Source organism: Bubalus bubalis, chromosome 5, assembly GCF_019923935.1.
Source record: "Bubalus bubalis isolate 160015118507 breed Murrah chromosome 5, NDDB_SH_1, whole genome shotgun sequence".
In the NCBI taxonomy this organism is placed as follows: domain Eukaryota; kingdom Metazoa; phylum Chordata; class Mammalia; order Artiodactyla; family Bovidae; genus Bubalus; species Bubalus bubalis.
The window spans coordinates 47,411,902-47,432,317 of NC_059161.1; the positions used below are offsets into that span (position 1 = coordinate 47,411,902).

General features: G+C 36.9%; 1 protein-coding gene across 18 annotated transcripts in view; it reads left to right on the top strand.

The window, feature by feature from the left end:
- Window positions 1–20,416, top strand: part of SDCCAG8 (SHH signaling and ciliogenesis regulator SDCCAG8) — a 243,518-nt gene that overhangs the window by 143,512 nt on the left and 79,590 nt on the right. The window lies entirely within an intron of this gene.

Below are 20,416 nucleotides of genomic sequence, written 5' to 3' on the forward strand. Positions count from 1 at the left end.
GTGGCACGTGGAACAATCACTTTATATATTTTACATACCAAAGATTTTACAGTATCAAGGCTATAGTTAAAATTAGAAAAGACTTTTTGATGATTTCTATTACATGTCTTTCACTAATGCAAACCAAAAACAACCGTAAGATCCATGCCCTTGTGCTTAATAATTTCTTATAACCTGATTTAAGCCATGTTTGATTCAGAGCCACTTGCCCTTCTTTTTTCCCCTGTGTAATTGTGGATTGAACATCAAAATGTAAGCATCATTCAAAACCTTAAACCTTAAAACAAAAATCGAAGTAAGTCATTCTGAAAGAAATGAAAGAGAAAACTGACCTGGTAAATTTCATAACTTACTAAGGAGCCCATTATTTTTTAAATATAGAAGTGGGACATTCATGTTAAAACTATTACTTTAACAAAGAAATCCAGATCGCCTACATCTGTTTTTGAGCTAGTATATTTCTTTCTTTGCAGAAGGTTTGTAGCTTGGCTCAATTTATTCATTTTGAAGGGGGAGGGGGAAACATTACCAGGATTTGAAATAGGTGGTATAACATAGCCATATGCTATTTATGCAGCAGTTTCTGCAATAAATCTAATTTGGTGCTGTCAAAAAATTAGACTTATTTGATATAGCAGCACATTAGTAAATGATTGTGGCAGATTTAAAGTTGTCATTTAGTCTCTTCTTACTTAACAGAATCTTGCAAATCCGTTTCTCCCCCCTTAATCAACTCTATGAAAATGTCTCAGTTCTTTGTCCTGCAGTCCTGCAAATATTTCCACATCTGAAAGAAGGTCTTGCCTTAAGGTAATTGATGAGGAAGGGGGTGGCAGAATGGATATCCTCCGGTGTTAAAAGACTTCGTGAAATATAAAGGCAGAAAAATCAATAAACCAGAGAAAAATAAGAGTATTTTAATCATTTTCAATTCTTAGAAAAACAGAACTATGTCTCCTTCAGAATGTAGATAAATTAAGGTCAGTTCTTCGTTAAGGAGTTTAAATATTTTACCTTCCATCCTATGTCCATATGCTGCTTTAGGAAAACTGACGTTACGGAACGTGAACGACATCAGCTCTTGGTCTTTACCTGGCAGTGCCCTTAGAAACGGCTTTCCTGTTCTCTAGTGCAACCCGGCAGCATTGCTTCAAAGTCTCTTTATTTTTTCTGTGAAATTTGTGTTTCAGGTGTTGGTAGCAAACTATCTGAAACTTTTTCCTAAGTGTTTTCTGTTTAGAAAATAAAATAAGCATGTTATGTATTAGGCATATTAACATTGACAGTAGTCTTTGAATTTCTTAAAGTAGCCCATTTGTAGAAGTTATCATAGTATTATCTCCCTGTTCTTTTTCTTACGTGTTTATGGAGGGGAATAGTGAGTGTGTTTGTGTGTATGCACATTCATACATCTGTGTGTGACTATAAGTGATGTTAAACTGAGTGGTTTTATTTGTTTATGTTCTTATACAAATTTTCCAAAACAGCCCTACTAGTGTGTTTTTCAAATGCAATTTGCTAAAAATGAAGAGTTTCTTCACGGTAATTTAAGCAAGCTCTATTAAACTAACATTTTGCTAATACTTATTTCTATCATATAGCAAATCAGACCACAGAAGTGATTAAATTACCAGTATTCTTTCCATGTGATTCAGAAGCAGGAACGCAGGGAACCGAACTACCATAAAGCACAGATTACACTAAAGGGAAAAAGTAGCCAAAATAATGTTAACAAATTTGCTGGGTAAATTAGATACTATTTTTGAAATTTTTTCCACATGAAAAAGAATTATTTAGAAATTATGTTTTAGGAAGATGAAAGAGAAAGCACCTCTAAGAATTCATATTTTGTGTTCAAAATCCATATGTTAAATTATATTATATATATATTACAGAAGAGTGATTTGTAGGATATAGACTATTTTGGATATTAGTAATAAAATTGAAATTAGAGCTAAAAAAGAATGGCTCTGCACTTGGATTTTAAGCTATCATTTTTGGTTTTCATTTTTACTTTTATATTTGATATTAAAATAATTTTCTTAAAAGACATATAAAAATTGCTCTGATAAAGTCTTTTTAAGTAAATTACATTTAATCAGTCAGAACCTTAAGATTCAAATTTTTAATTACGTTTTTTAGAATGTTTTTATTAATAAAACCTGCTTTCAGTTATATAGCAGTGAAAAGAATTTAATTTTTATCTTTTCTAAAAATAATTTAGTGAATTTTATAGGTTTGATTAATTTTACTTCATAAAAGCACACATAATAACATTAAATCTTGGAATAATTCTCCCAAATTATAAAAGCAACATTATGAACAAGGTGTCATTTAGCATTATGTTTGTAAAAATGCTTTGGTTAAAATATATTTTCTCCTAAAAAGTGATCTCTCTTTTTCTTATAAGAAATTTGAGTCAAGTCATTGATTTGTCTTTTACTAAAGAATATGGTTGTCTAAAATACTGGTGAATAATTCAACATAAAGTGATTTCATATTCAATTTATGAAGGTAGGATAAGTCTTTGATAGCTGTAGATGACACAGAATAAATTTAATTGAGAGTATCATTTTCATCTAATCACCTAATTTCCATGAGTTTATTTTTTTCACAAAACTAGCCTATTGATACAACTTACATTCTTTAGATAGATGATATGTTTGGCAGCATGTATTTGAGTATTATTTAAGCAGAGTTGTTTATTTTTTACATGATGGAATTTAAAATATCCATGAATTGATTTGTATATCATAGGTTAAAGTTTTCAAAGCAGTAATGGAGCTGTGTGTTAATATATAGCTTATAATTGAAATGGTACATATTTGTACATTTTAAGCATTTCAGTGTAAAATTTCTTAATTGGAATACTCTTTCCCTTGGCTAATTCATTAGTGAAAATATTTATTCCTCAAGTTAATGCTATATAGTATGAAGCAATTTTTACATAGTGTAAACTTGTTTATGATATTTTGATTTCACTTTAAAACTTTTATTTTGCTTCTTATACATATAGTTCATACTCGATATAATAAGAAGTGCAGACACACATGAGGGAGATACATATCAGCTGTCTGGTTTTACAAATGATCATTAAAACACTATGTCTTACTACTTTGACTCCAAATTATTGTCTTTCCGAACCCAAAAGTAATTTTCACAAGTACATTACACAACAGAACTTCATCTTCTGCTGGTTAGCAGTAGAGGATTTAAATCCATGCCGACAGTTCATTTGACAATGACCTTGAGGGGCTTTGCTTCTTGAAGAAGAAAGCAGAAGCTTGCGGTAAACAAAGTTCACTTCTGACAGATGGATTGAATGACAGAAAGGTTGCGAGTGCCAGAATAGCCCTGGCAGAGGAGGAAATGTTCAGTGGAATCCAACAGGAGAGGAGGTGTGAACAGGTGCAGGGTTGCTGACGGAAGGGGAACCAGATGGAAGGAGCCAGAGCCAGTTTATTTAAAGGAAAAGGCAGAAAACATTGCAAGGCTGTGCGATCAGTGGCTAAAAGTGTTCATAGAGGAAGGTAAAAATTCACAAAGCAAAACTGCACAGTGGGGTAGCTAACACTTAGCATAATGGTAGTAATTTGTGAGTTTAGTTTGGAAGTTGCAATTGAAATACATTCATCTTGGCTCTTGACACCATCAAGTATAGATATCTGAAAGTTGTTTATTTTTTTTAAGTTTCTAAGCTTTTTTTATCCATCCATTAATTTAATTTCTTCCAGCCAGAAGCTCCGTTATGATAATACTAAAATTGTGTCGTCAGCTAGGAAAAGAAAAAAAAATTTAAAGTGAAGATTAACATTCCATTCAAATTTATCTCGTGATGCCTCAGTTTTGTTCACATATGGGAAGCGAATGCACGCACTGTTGGGTGGCATCTGTAATATCTAAGAAATTTGCAATGTTAAAATAGATGCCGTTGGTTGCTTTTGTTGTTGTAAGTCTCTGTTCATTTTGTGAAGTCCGGTTTGATTGTTTCAGTCAGAATAATGCTCTCTGAAATATATGCTTGCCTGCCACAATCTGCAGGTTAATTTCTGTTGCTGAGATTGTCCTGATTTTCACTGACTTTCAGTGACCTGCCTTCAGGCAGACACCTGCAAACTAAGTATCATTTACAATCCGAACAGTTTACAATGGAGCTAAGAGACTTTTAAACAGTTTTTCTTAGACTTATGAAAACGAAACCTTCTCTCTGCAAACTAAAGACATCTTGCTGATCATCTGTCTGGTCACATCATGCCTTCCATTTATGTGGGCCCATGTCTTCCACTCTTGTCCTTGAAAAGTTCCTATGTTACGTTATTGATAAAAAGATGCCAATAGAAGAGCAGCCTTGAGGAAGCAATCACCAGGAAAAACAGTGAAAATGCACAATTATTTGGGGATCTTAAAGATCTAGTAATTTACCCACAAAAGTTTCTGCATTCTTCTCACAAAGATTAAATACTCAGAGTAAATTCAGTGAGCACTGTGTTCACATTCCCTATCTCAGAGCCACCTGGATCAAATAGATTACATCTGATTAGGTCAAGGTATTTTGGGACACTGATTTTAGAGAAAATGTCTATGATCTATGACATGCTTTTGTCAGTGAAGAGAACTGAAATTTGATTAGCAGTTATAGAAGATGTTTGCTTACGTTTATATTGTTGGTAGAGATCAACATTTTTGGTCACTTTTGAGACTGGATGAGGCTATATAAAACTATCCATTTGAAGGGAAAATAGTGATTTCTTCTAATAAAAGGGAATTGATAACCTCTGTGATTTTTTAAAACCAACTCTAAAATGTACTTCTTTCTTCCAACTCATCAAGAAGTTTTCATCCAATAGATATTCCAATTAATCTAAAATCTTACATAAAATTGATTAGAAGCTATTTGCTTTCATTGTAATATACTGATTTTGCCAACTCTTCTATCATAGTGACTAAATACCTTTTGATAGTAATGTTACTAGCATGGTGCTGCTGTGTAAAATAATACCATAAAACTCACTTGAATTATGGAATTCAAATTGAAAAATAGTGAACAAAAACCGCAACAATTAGTGTCGTCATTTGATATTCATACTGCAAATCAATTTGCAAGCTCTTTATAGGTAGAACTAATAACTTTCCAGAAATATGTGAACTTAGTTCTACCTAGCAGAGTGTTTTACATCATAGGGGTCTGAAATTTTTTTTTGAATGAAGGGTAAGGGGTTGATTCCTGTTAAAGAGTCGTTCATTCAACATTTATTCATTTTAAAATATTTGCTTATTTACTTGGCTGTGCTGGGTCTTAGTTGCAGCACATGGGATCTTCAGCTGTGGCACGTGAACTCTTAATGGAGGCATGTGATCTCTAGTTCCCTGCCCAGGGATCGAACTCAGGCCCCCTGCACTGGGAGAGCGGAGTCTTAGATACTGGACCACCAGGGAAGGCCCTCATTGAAAACTTATTGAGTGCATATTCTATTACAGCTATAGAGGGAACATTTAAGCACTGTACAATTTTTAAATGAAAAGAGCATGGTTCTTCTTTACAGATATCCTACAACCTAGTGGACAAGGTTTATGTAACTACATACTCTGTGTGTGTGTGTGTGTGTGTGTGTGTGTGTGAAAGCTAGAAAACAGCATATTTGGATTTATGAACTGTCCTGAACCCAAGATCATCTTAAATGAATGAATTAATGAAACTACCCATGTAGGCCAATACTCATTATGTGAAACCTGAGATGTACAGAAGTTCAGTGACATGTCCAAGGTCAACAGTCATTTAGTGGAAGCTAGAAGTAGAATCTCCATTTCTTTGCTTCTAATCTAGTGTTTTTCCCTGCCTTCCACATACTACTCTTTTGTATTAATTGATAATATAGCTTGTCTGAATAAACACATTAAAATCTTTCTGTAGAAATCTCAGATGACCTGTGGCTGAAAGGAAAACTAATTTCCTCTGGGGCTCAAGCATATGATTACTGGTTCTTGAAACAAAAAAGCAAGGAGTTTTAGCTTACAAACAAAAATTACAGCTTCTTGGAACACTCCTCCTAGGAGTGGTGGTAAAGACAGCTCCCTGGACACACTGCTTAGATGAGCACATTACTCACATTAACTCAATCTCCATACAACCCTTCCAGGTTGATTCTGCCATGAGTCCCATTTTACAGATAAGAAAGCTGAGGTGTCTGCTGGATAATACCTTGACCAAGGTCACAGCACCACCAAGTGGTGGAGGTGGGATTCAAGCTTAGGCAGTTAGGCTCCAGAATAAGGTTTTATCCATTATGCTATTTGCCTCTGATGGTAGTGGGTGGTATGAAAATATTCCTTTTGGAAAGTTGAATGAAATAGGATTCCTGACAGTAGGGCTTCTCAGAGCCTTTAATATGCTAACACATAGTATGACTCTCTTTAGAAAGGAATTTGTTTTCTCTATTTCCCAAATTTATATGACTTAGGGAAACTTTTCTTTTAAATCTCCACATATCTCCCAGAAAACACAAAATAATCTAAATCACCTAGTAGCAGGACATCTGAGAATTATCACGTGGGAATTGTTTTCTTATCTCATCCGTGCCTCTGGAACTTCCCTCTCTGTCCCCACCTCCCACTCTCGTTCATGAAGAGAGCAGGGCGGTGGTAACTTTCACGTCAGGTGTAATCAGTGCTCTGAAATGGAAGTGAGAGGGGGGAGACGTCTTTGACCGTCACTTGAACAGTTAGCTGTGCCAGAGTCACATCATCGCAAGTCCTTCCATATTTGCTCTTCCAGCTTTGCCTTTATATATGTCAGCAGTTCTAGAAAATAAAATAAATTTGACAATTAAATAATTTGATGCCAATCAGCTAATTGAGTTGATGGAACTTTCAAAGCTTGACTCTTAGAATAAGATTTCATAGAGTAAAACATGATGGATACTTTTGGGTATAAATTATTTTAAGCAATTTTCTGCTAGGAATTATTGGCATATATTTAAAGTCTGGGACCCTAAGTCAAACACTGCGATAGATTTCATTCTCCCTCAGTTCTTGGCATACTGATATTCCTCCTTTCTGTGTGTATCCTTGCCCGTGTTCAGAAGAAAGGCAGCAAGCTCATGGGCAGTGCACTCTAAAAGTTGAGAAGTTTAGCACTCATAATGTGTTAACGTTTCTATAAATACACTTGAAAGTGCCTAGAATTCATAAATATTTCAAGTGAGATTTTCTATAAATAATGATCTTGTAATGATATTGATGATTGGAATTATGATTCTCATGAGGGCTTACATGTGGTCCTGGCATTCCCACTCACTCTCCTTTCCGGGTTCTCAAATGGTATGTCTTCCAACAAATAAACCCCACCAGTGTCTGTAGAGATTTGAAACCATTCAGCGGCTTATTTGTATTTCACAAAATGGAGATAATGTTTTGCAATAAGTAAAAACTACAAGGCAACGGATAAACTCACCAGGCAGAAGGACAGTTTATTACACGGGTTGATAGCTTGACTGACTGACTAATACTCTTGATAGACTTTGAAACTGTTAGTTTCTTACTATGAACAAGTAAAGAATGAATGATATGAGGATTATTGCCGAAGATTCAGTAAAAAAATCTGTGAGAGAGCTGATCTTAGAGAGTCTGCTATTTCCCATTTAACAATTATACAAAGGCTATTAAATGATAAAGATTTTCCAATTATACACACATTAACTTATTAGTAGCCTCTAATCCATGTATATAACTGGACATTTTTCTATAATTTGCCAGCTTGGCTGTATGGAATAATTTTTAATATGCTTCATAATTTAATTTTAAATATGAATATGTATTTTGGGAGTTGCTTCAAACCAAATCTGATTTACAAAAAAAAATTTAGAAAGCTTATATTGCTTACATTTGTATAATACGGTGAGTACTTCAGCTTTAGCTCTTAGTTTTCTATCAGAGTTCTTCCTTGTTTCTCCTTTCAAGCAATGATGACTGGATGACACAAATCAACTTAACAAGATAAGAAAACGTTATTTATTTATTTTTTTAGAAAACGTTATTTTAATAATTTTTGCTTTTTATAAAAACTATGAGATTTTATATTTTCATGATATACTTAAAGCTAGTATGTGGTAACATGGTTGGTTTGATTTATGGAACATCAAAATTAAAAATGATGCTTTGCTTTAGGGAAGGAGGAAAGGAGTTTTGCTCAAATCAGCACACTTCAGTAGAAATAAGGGAGCCACAAAATGCAAACCAGATATTTAAACTTTTCAAATAGTCATATTTTAAAAGAAACAGGGAAAGCTAATTTTAATAACATAGTTTACTTAACCCAACGTACAAAATAGTATCAACATGTAACTAATATGAACTAACTAGCTATATCTTACTCTTTTTTATCCTTAATTCTGCACAGAGGTCCAGACTTCCAGCAGGTCTCTCTTCAAACTAGCCGCAGTTCAGGCGCTCAGGAGCCACGTGTGGCCCGGGGCTGCCGTCTGAGCCACTGTGGCCCTTGACCTTTTGTTCCTCGGTTTTCCTGGCTTTCCCACAATGCCCACTGTAGATGGCAGTGAACCCTAGAGTCTGTTGCTACAATAATCGGAATCATTCTGTAAAGTGAGAAAATCATGTCAGCTTTTCAAAAAAACAATTGAAACCAGTAGCCAGGACTAACTCTTTCTGAAGAACTGTCACTTTGAGGGGAGGAGGAAGATAGGGAAAGCAGCTGAACGATAGCTGCACGAGCAGCGCGTTCCAATGACTTCTTCCCTATCTTACTGTCCCCTCTTTACCTTTGCATGTGAAGAGCTGTGGAAATTAAACTTGACAAACGATTCGATGCCAGCCCATTATGTGAATTTAGGCACCTTTCAAATGGTCATCTGGGCTGGACGTTGCTGGTCATTTTATGTAGACTGCCTCACATGTTCTGATACTGTCATCTTATTAAATGATGGACGAGCCTTAGGCTGAAACTCCACTCTGGTGTCACACAGCTAGTGCATGGTAGAGCCAGGGTTCAAGTCTAGACACTATATGTCCAAAGTCCAAGCTCATATCCACTGTACCACCTCCCTCTCTGTGGGTTTTATCAGTAAATTGAGGAAATTTTTTATTCTTTCCCCAATGTTTTTTGTCTTTGAGGTAATCGTATTGATTGTTACACTGAGGAGTCATCTTTTAGGAAATAATGATGATAATAGGGCTTCCCTGGTGGCTTAGATAGTAAAGAATCTGCCTGCCAATGCAGGAGAGCTGGGTTCAGTCCCTGGGTTGAGAAGATCCTGTGGAGAAGGGAATGGCAATCCACTCCAGTATTCTTGCCTGGAGAATCCCATGGACAGAGGAGCCTGGCAGGCTACAGTCCCTGGGGTCACAAGGAGTCAGATAATAATAATGGCACTAATTGATATTTTTGAACATTTAACAATGTGTCGGTGCTATGCTAAGTATATTTTACATACAGTGTCTTTCCTAGTCTTATAAGGAGAGGTGCTGTTACTAACCCCATTTCACATTCAAGAAAACTGAATGATAGCGTAATCCCTCACTTAGGGCACATGGCTAGTAAGTGAAGGTACTGAGACTCCGATGCCAAGTTTGGCTGACACCAAAGTCTGCTCCCTCATCCCTACTTAAAAAGAATAACAGCCAACCCAGCCCTGCTGGCAGTGAAGTTTATGTACTAAGGGGTATAAAGGTCAAAAGTGAAACATTGTTTTAAGATATATTTTAGGATTTTAGTTGCTTATGTCCCAGGGTACAAATTATGTTCTCAGGGTACAAATTCTGCTGGTTTGGGTAGGCTCAAGACAGGCTGCCTCCTAGAAATGAATTTGAATATAGATTTAGAATAAAGGTAAAAGCAGGTTTTCAGAAATAGAAAAGGCAGTTCTGTTACTATAGGAATGATGAAGATGATGGCTTAGAAATGGCTTGAGGAAGAAGAAAACCCAACAAACACATTATGTTACTGAAGCAGAGGAAACCATTAAGGAGTAGATAAGAACAGTTGTAAGCAAGTGTTATGAACCAAATAGAAATAATATTAAATCACAAAATCACTGAAAAGAAAAATGTTTTGATGAGGAAAATGACCTAATTACTATGACAAGAACAATGATTTTCTTATTGAGAAGAGTGAGAATTATACTGGAGTAAGAATCTGAAAACTTGGGTCAGTTTCTTTCTTCTATAAGTGCAGTATTTTTCAGCTCCAGAGCTTTGTGTAACAATGGAGAGGTTTTAGAGCTCTCAGTCAAACTTTAAAAATGAACTGCGTTTTTGTTACCAAGCCAAGGTCAGTCAGTAGATCACAATCCTTATTTCTGTGTACAAACATACTGGGTGTTTGACCAAAGGCCACCGTGTTAGAAAAATGAAAATCCTGCTGTTTTTATTACAGAACTCCCCCACTTCCTCAAGCGTAGACTTCTGGTAAATTCAGCCATTTGACACATAGCCATAAACTGAGATATAAATTTAAAAGCACTTCTAAGAAGCAAGTAACTATCACAAAGCCCTCGTAGTCTTCTGTGTAGGATCAGTGGAACTATCTTAAGCATCAGTTTTATATGTTAAAATTTTGAAACATAACAAAAAGCAAGGCAGCATTCATAGCAAACCAACCAGTAAAAAAAAAAAAATTATAAGAAGCAGATCAGTGCTTCTGTATACTTTCTGCTTCCTTAGAATAGCATCTGAGACCTTCCATGCAACAAATAGTATTCAGTGCCTGCTATTTCCAGTCTCTGTGTTAGGCACCTGAAGATTCAGCACCAAACAGTGGTTCCTAGGAGCCTCCGAGCAGAGGGAATGTTGCAGCAAGCAGGCATGAACCTTGATTATGGAGAGTTTGTTATATTTGGTGTAGTTTGCTTAAGGAAGCAGAGATGTAATATATTTTAGACATATTTCTACTGCAATGGTCAGAATTCTGTGGGTCTAATACCTGGAAAATTCTCTCTTATGTAACACTGCCAATATTCCAGATAAATGAAGTATTACTCTATTAGGCTTGAGAAATGACATTATGAAATATATTTAATATTTGTGACTCTTGCTATTATATTTCTGAATAAATTTAATAGACACAGAGTAACCAACATGTTCCCCATTTAAAAATGGTTCCTGAAAATTAATTCAAAAACATTTTCACAATAGAATAGAAACTATCTTCCATCAGTTGTTCTACAATTTGACAGTGATGCATATCCATTGACAGGTTACATAAATACAATTATAATATAGATTGATCCTTCTGATATCTAATTTGAAGTTACTCATCAGAAGAATTAATTATTGGGAATATGTAGATAAACTGATATTTTTCAGGGAGGAAAGGCAAGAGTGGACCAATGCAATCAGTTTACACAGAAAAGCCAGAGATGGAAATGTGAATATTTTAACAGTATGAAAATGCAAAAGGAAAATCATGGTCTAAATTCTTCCATGCAATAGTGTATTTGTTCTTATTCTTTAGTCTTTAGAACTGGGCCCTTGGTATTGTAAAACAGAGCATAGGAGGGCCTGACATTTTCCCAGGAACTTTGATCAGTGCAAGCACTTAATGCATTTGAGACCTCTATGCTACTCAAAAAATGTCAAGGCTGAAAATCCCACAGTGTGCATTTGAGGGCTGTTCAGTCTCTTTATCCACCTATGATATCTACTATATCTAAGAAACCATTACAGGAATTGCTCTTGCTATTGCTGTAGTAATAAGTGCTCTCCCTGCTTCTAATGTTGTCCCTTCCCCATCTGTTCCCCACACTGCCGCCAGAGTGATCTTTCTAAAGCTTGAGTGTGATCACAACACTCCCCTGCTTAAAACCCTACATTGGCTCCCTATTTCCCTGAGGATGGAGTCCTTAAAAATAGCTTCATGTTCTGGCTCCTGCCTACATCTCCAGTCTCATCTTCCTTCAGTCTCCCCTCCACCAACTGCTCGCTTCTACCCCACAGCCCATATATTCCACCCTCCACTTGTGCCAGAACTGTTTGCAGTTTTCCAAAGGCACCTGATCCTCTCTCTCTCGTCCCTGGGCCTTTGCACCAGTTGTCCACTTCACTTGTAACAAGATCCCTGTCTTTCTTTATATGGCTAATTGTTACTCATTTTAAGCCTCTAACATTTTAAGCTTCCTGAAATCTTTCCTCACTGTGCCTAGCCACTCCCCAACTCCAGTCCTATCCACTGTAGGATAGCAGGAATTTAGCCCCCTTTTATTATTTACCTTACTATTTTAGTTGGTAAAGAATCTGCCTGAAAGGCAGGAGACCCAGGTTCGATTCCTGAGTTGGGAAGATCTCTTGGAGAAGAAAATGGCAACCCACTCCAGTATTCTTGCCTGAAGAATCCCATGGACAGAGGAGCCTGGCAGGCCACAGTTCATGGGGTCGTACACGACTTGGCAACTAAACCAACACCACCACCACCATTTTAGTTGCTGTTTCTTGTTTGTGTTCTTCACTAGACTGTGAACTCTTTGAAGGGATGGTCGTGGTCTGTATCTTGTATACTGATGCACCCCCACACTTTTGTGCCTGGCACAAAAGTAGTTATTTAAGTATTTGTTGAATACTCCTCATGTAGGGCAATGCCATGGAATGGAAAGGACATCAAACTTACTGCTAGCTCTGTGGTGTTGAGCAAATCTCTTAATTATCTGAGCTTGAGATACTTCATCTGTCAAACAACGATATCTGCTCCATCACCTTGCCTTAGAGAATTATTATGAAGAATAAAGAAGTCAATGCGTCAGACTCTGCTTTGTAAAACAGAAAGCACAGACACTGGAAGATGATGAGATGGTCAGAGTCTGTGGTTTTGTCTTAAGTAAATGTGAATGATACGGAAGGTGTAATAGAAGCAGGCAATACTGAGTCTACCATACCCTCCTTGGCCTTGAAGTTTAGAGTTTTCAAATTGTTTTGGAGAGACTGAAAGAGAATATTTTTGGAGGCAAAAATATTTTTAGGAAAGTTTCTGTTAATTATTTCCTTCCTCTTGTGTTTCTTCCTTTGAAAGAAATTGACCTCTTTTGTTTCTGCTTCCTTTCCTAGAAGTAACTCATGCTCTGATCTGATAATTCATCTTTCAATATTGTACTTAAAATTGTGATATACTTTGCAGTGAAGAAAATATAAATAATTTTCTCTCAGAAACATGCATGATGCATATTTGAGGAAGTAGGGATTGGGGCTTCCCAGGTGGTGCAAGTAGTAAAGAACCCGCTTGCCAATTCAGGAGATAAAGGAGATACAGGTTCAGTCCCTGGGTTGGGAAGATCCCCTGAAGGAGGGCATGGCAACCCACTCCAGTATTCTTGCCTGGAGAATCCATGGGCAGAGGAGCCTGGGGGGCTACAGTCCATAGAGTGGCAAAGAGTCAGACACAACTGAAATGACTGAGCACAACATAGGAAATAGGGATTACTGAATCCTAGTCCTTTTGCATCAGAGAAGGCAATGGCACCCCACTCCAGTACTCTTGCCTGGAAAATCCCATGGATGGAGGAGCCTAGTAGGCTGCGGTCCATGGGGTCGCAAAGAGTCGGACTCGACTGAGGGACTTCACTTTCACTTTTCACTTTCATACATTGGAGAAGGAAATGGCAACCCACTCCAGTGTTCTTGCCTGGAGAATCCCAGGGACGGGGGAGCCTGGTGGGCTGCCATTTATGGGGTCTCACAGAGTCAGACACAACTGAAGTGACTTAGCAGCAGCAGCAGCAGTCCTTTTGCATTTTCCTTTCCCTATTTTTTCTATACCAGGATTTCTCCATTTGCTCCAGTGTGAGAACATAGTCCTTGTTAGTGGTAAACAGGTAAAGGATTTTGGTTCTTCACAAAAATGGAAGATATCAGGCTGTCTACTAATTTTACTGTTGTTTTTATTGTTATTGTCAATCACAATAACAAAACCAAATTAAGTGATTGGCTAAAATAGGGATTATTTTATCCCATTTTCTTCTTCTAATCAATAGACAGGAGGATCCTTAAACCCTTAAGGATACTTAGTATTTTATACTCCTTAATAGTTGTTCATTCATTCATTCACTCATTAATCATTCATCAAATATTTGTTCTATACAACTGTATTCCACACACTATTCTAGGCTCTTGGTATAAATTAGTGAGCAAAACAAAGGTCTCTATTCTTCAGGTACTTACATTCCAATTAAGATGTACATGTCTTATCTATCCTAGAAGTCTGTGACCAATTTGAGGCAAGAGATGTATTTATGTGCTTTTAATATTTTTGCACAGGTCAGTTTATTTCTTTAAGGAGGATACAACTAATTGATGGTGTCATTGTAGGAAGAAGTGATCCAGTCGCATGTGGGGCAAATGGAAAAGGAGAAGGAGAACTACCTTGGAACTGGGCTATTAAGATGGATGTACTGTGGGTATTAAAAGACACACACAAATATATGGATAATTGAAGTAAGACTCTTGTCACCCTTTATCTCATTTCTCTGCATTGCTGACAGAGTCAGATACTAAAACTTAGAGATTCATATGTGCACTCTAGATGTAGTTAGGCCTGAATTTCCTGGATGTGTCCCTTAGTAACTGGGTGACTGTGAAAAAATTTTACACCCTCTCCAGGCCTCAATTTCCTCATTTATAAAGTGAGGATAATAAGAGAACCTACCTCTTAGAGTTGTGTGAGATTAATAAAAGAATGCATAAAGAACTTAGCTTATGCTAAATATTAATAAATAACATGTTACTAAAATTATTATTAACCTTTAAAGATAGACTTTTTCCTGTCCTATTTCCATGAAGAATCTTCAGATTTAAAGAATTAGGTTACTTGTTCATGGTCACATAGGTAATAAGGAGGTAGTAAGGATACTGTACTATACTTGGACCCTCTAGCTCTGTGAGTTTTCTGCTGTACTCCTTTGCCTCTTAAGATGTGATTTTCCCAGAATACAGAGAATCAATTGAAAAATGGTGTGTATGCTTTTTTAAAAAAAAAAAAAAGAAAGAAACATTAATAGGTAGATACCACTGTATATAAAATAAATAAAAAACAAAGATTTACTGTATCACACAGGAAACTATATTCAATATGTTGTAGTGACTTATAATGGAAAAGAACCTGAATCACTTAGCTGTACCCCTGAAACTAACACAATATCATAAATCAGCTATTGTTCAATTTTTTAGATAAAGCAAAACTATAAGGAAATATTTAATTTTAGTTACTCATAGATTTGCTTTCCATAGTAGATTCGCAGCTTTGAAAGCACTTTCTGTGTATACAAAGTTCAAGGAAATGAATATGTTGAAGATAATGGATTCCAAGTTTCTCGCTATTGAGAAGAATGTTACACTTAGAGAAAGAGGGAAAACTAGGTTCTGTCTATGTTACTGGATTGGAATTAGAGACATCAATTTGAATGTGTTATGTTTATATTCATATAAAGGCCCATAGACAAATATTCATATCTATACATTTATATGTACTTTCATATTCATATACTGGCTCCGTCTACTAAGGTGACCTAGAAGCCAAGACTTGTCAGTAGCAATGATCACCACCTAGTGACACATCTTGGATTCTCCACTAAAAGGCACAAGAGCTCCTTGAGCGAATGCTGATTCCAAGACTGGTAAAGGACAGTACAAGATGAACCTGGAACATCTTATGGAATAGAAAGCCAACAAGTGCACAAGAATAAGATAATATCATATTATTAAAAGAGGCCCCGGTAGAAGTGTTTACACAGAAAATTGGTAAGCACTGCAAATGAGGGATGTCCCCACCCCGAATCAGTTAACATTTTCCAGGACACCAATAACATCAACCAAGTGATCAAAGATGATATCACCATTATCGGGACAAAAGGACATCATGTATCTTAGCTCCCTGCTGCTGCTGCTGCTGCTGCTGCTGCTAAATCGCTTCAGTTGTGTCTCACTCTGTGCGACCCCATAGACGGCAGCCCACCAGGCTCCCCCGTCCCTGGGATTCTCCAGGCAAGAACACTGGAGTGGGTTGCCAGTTCCTTCTCCAATGCATGAAAGTGAAAAGAGAAAGTGAAGTCGCTCAATCGTGTCCGACTCTTAGCGACCCCATGGACTGCAGCCCACCAGGCTCCTCCGTCCATGGGATTTTCCAGGCAAGAGTACTGGAGTGGGGTGCCATTGCCTTCTCCCTGCTACTTCTGTCTATAAGTCCATCATGGCTCTCATCTAGTAAGCATGTTGTAAGTAAATAGTCTCATACATTTTATTATACAAATATGCTACTGTTACGAAGCTATGTTTTACTCTAAAAGGGAAAAACACCTTTTAACCAAAAAGGGTTATATGTCTGATACTAGAATTCCAGTCACTCATAGAAAGATGAGTATAAACATGGCAGACAGGACTGGGGCCCCAAACCACTGCCACCTTCTCCTCAGGTTATTCCTAAGGCTTTCATGATTTCTGACCCACACTCACCGGTGAACTGTAGGATCATCAGAAGCATTTAGTCCTTTAATGCAACTAGTGAAATTTTTTTTAAAATCTATCTAATAAATCATCTTTGTAACATGGATTTTTTAAAAATAGCAACATTTAAAATAAACAATATGGAAAAGCTGTGGATTAGAAACATAACATTAGTTCTTCAATTCCATTTTATTCAATCCATTTTTTTTAATGGGATAGCACATGACATTTTGAGAAGATATAATCGACCAGAATTATAACTGTAAAAAGGGAGTGCCTAAACCTCTGTGTATACTTAGTCATATTTGAGACTCCAGAGTACCGCTCCCTCCTTTTATTAATAACTCAATTCTTATCAAGTAAGCATCGACATGACCCGCACAGGCATGTGCTGTCACAGGTGATGTGGATAATTTGCAGAAAAATGTGGATGTTCCAATTCTAGTACATTTGCTCCTTTTTAAAGTCAGCTCTATTGAGGTAAATTTAAATATAATAAAAATCACCAATTTGAAGTTTGCAATTAAATGTGTTTTGACAAATGTGCACAGTTATGGAACCATCATAACCATGATAGAGAACATTTCTGTCAACCCCCACAATTCCCTTATGCCCATCCCCTACCTCCAGGTCCTTGAAACACTCATCAGTCACACTATAGATTAATTTGCTGGAATTTCATGTAAATGAAATCATAAAATATGCCTTTTGTGCCTCTTTGAGCATACTGTCTTTGAGATTCACCCAGGTGTTATATGTAACCTTTTATTACTATTTTATTACTACCACTCCTAGTATTCCATTGTAAAGCTATATCACAGTTTATCTATTAAGAAGTTCCTGGACATTTAGGTTATTTCTAGGTTTTAGTTATTATGAATAAATCTTTCAGCATTATTTTAATAATAACTAAGAAATTCTGCTCTACTGCCATTGCTTTTATTCCAATTTGTAAAATATGTCTAACTATTAAGTTTGGTTAAATGAGATTATCAGTATTTTGAGTGAGGACTGAATGAAAACCAGTAGGGGAGGACTGGCCTAGCTATCTTTCATGAGGCTCTCACACCCAGCTGGGATTGACCTCTTTCAATGCTTTGATAGTTTTATTCCCTAGTACCTTTTTTATGGTGTATTTCCCCTTTTATTCTGGCCATTTGAATTTCCTATTAGTGTAAGGACTATGCCATATTTACCTATCATCATTTGACCTGTGCCTAGCAGAATGTCTTTCACATAATAGAGTTATGTTAAATATTAAATGAATTGTTTTGGATTCTTCTCTGATCACGTCCTTGAATGCCCAGCTAACTTCTAATAATTCTTTCAACCCACTATTGCATTACGTAAATCAAAATATATCAAATCCCACCTCGGCCTTTATAGAATTTATAGTAACCTTTGAGCAGATTTCTAACACTTTATGGCCCTCTTCTTTTCCCCAACTATAATGTGAAAGGGTTTGATTAAACAACTTTGAGATTCCTTCGCATTTCTAACATTTTAAAGTTGTATTTAAAAAAAAGAAAAGAAAAAACCTGCAGGGAAAGGGGGCAACATGGAAAGGAGTATGCAAAGAAGGTAAGAAAGCAGGAATATGCCATTTTTTTAATGTAATTGAAAGTAAAATGTGTAATTTCTTAAAAAGAGTAAAAGTTGGAGACGGAGTCAAGAAACAAAAGTTGATGTGTAACAAACTGTTGGTAGAGCATCCTTTTAAATTGTTCTATGAGGAGAACTACAATAAGACAGTGATTCTTTTCTCTAGGAGATCAATAATCAGGTAACTCCTCATTCTGAAAATGACTGGTGAGATTGACAACTCCTTTGTGTAAGTGAACCATAAGCCCCAGTCTACAAATGGCAGTCCCAGTTATGACTGCCTTAGTATAATTTATTATTAATTACTAATTAATATAATAATTAATAACTTTTTTTACTACCCGTTTTGCTCTCCAGTGGGTATTGGTTTTGAACACTGCATTTTTTGGTCACCCAGTATTGGGAGTTTCAGAATCCTAAGTCTCTGTCTTGGGGATGGTTGCTCAATGAAAGAATCCAAGGTGCCCTTTTTAAGCTGACTCTTTGAGCAGCAGCATCTCCAGCTGGCAACACCATTAGACATCCTCTTCTGTACTCTTCTCTCTCTCTCTCTTTTAACATGTTTGGAAAGTTTTTGCCTCAACATGTAAGACCTGAGCAGATTCTGCAGCTTCACTTAAAGACTGCAGCCTTCTTTCCCCTATGGCAAGTATGTAAGAACATCCATTCATTAATTGTTCACTGCCCACTTCCTATATGCCACATACTGAACTGGGCTCAGAGTGTGTATAGACAATAGGACAAAAAGAGACAGACAAGTAAACCAACAACCAAACTGTGACAAATGTTATCTTAGTAGGATGCATATGTACACAGGGCTTCCCAGGTGGCTCAATAGTCAAGAATTCACCTGCCACGGTAGGAGACATGGATTCTATCCCTGGGTCAGGAAGCTCCCCTAGAGGAGGAAATGCCATTCCACTCCTATATTCCTGCCTGGGAAATCCCATGGACAGAGGAGCCTGGCAGGCTACAGTCCATGGGATCGCAAAGAGTTGGATGTGACACTGAGTGACTAACACTTTCACTTTCTTTCATACTGATGTCACCTTGGGGAAAGAATAGTTAATTTAGAAGGGGGAGAAGAGGAGGGGAATATTGAGCAGGTCCTAAAGGAGTAGCTAGCATACATTGGACAAGGATGACAGGAGTTGGTGGAGGGCAGAGAAGGGTGAGAGGGGTGTGGAGATATCCCAGCAAAACATAGAGACATGCAGTTTTCCATGGCCAAAAAATATGTGGTATGACTGGAGAGGCAAAAAGTGGCCTAGCCCGACTCCACTTGCTGCAATATGCCAGTTTGGAACTGAGTATGAGGCAAGACCTTGGAGCCGGTCCAAGGGGTGTTGTTATTAAAAGTACCAGAAGGGACCTTATTTCACATTTAGCGTGGCCCCCCATGATCCATTTGAGTGAGGTGTGGGTGTATTTTCATTCCGGAATTTTATACTACAACATTACCACATGCATTGACCGATTTCAATACAGACTTTCCTTATGTTGCTTTATAATTAGAAGCCAGTGATTTGAAGTTCCACAGCGGTACATAGACTAGTAGTGATAGGTTTATGGGATTGTTTATTTTTAGTTTGGCAAAGGCGAGACAGTAAATCTCTCAATTAGTAAACTAAAGCAGCATGGATGAGAAATGCCCACAAGGAGGTTAGGAGTTAGAAATAACTAAGCCAGTTAATGGAAGGAAACTTTCATATCACCTACCCATATTTAGAGTATGAAGAACCCACCTAATGTGTGTGTTTGCATGAGCATGTGTGTTGTGTGTATGTTTTGTGTGTGTGTGTGTGTGTACGCTTGCACACAGTGTCAGTATCCACAGTGGTGCCAGAGATGAGGTCCTTTGCATTCTTCAGGTTCTGTTTAGGAAGTTTCTCTCTTTAGGAGTCACTGTGATTGGTACAGACCTATCCACTGGTCAATATCCAATCACAGTGGGATGAGCTCTCGTCTTTGACTACAGAAGCTTCTCATCCTGCAATTCTTTCAGTGTGACCCAAAAGGGATTTTATTATGAAGTTCTGGGAGACATTTTTCATTTTCATATTTATATTCACATTACATGGCCTAATGTGTGAAAATATTTAATGAAAGCATGCATTTCTGCCTCTAGATAGAACCTCCTACATTATATTTGAGATTCCATATTAAGTTTGGGAGGAAAAGCAGAGGTGATCCACAAAGCTTAGTTTCAAGAATTTAAGTTTTGGGGTGTATTGAGTCACACTGTATTGATCCTATAACTTCAGGATCTTTAGGAAATATTGACCATTCAGGAGAAAAAAGATTAACTGGCAACCAGCAACAATGAGAATGTTATAGAAAATAATGTTTGTGTTTTAAAGTTATAAAACACCATTAATTC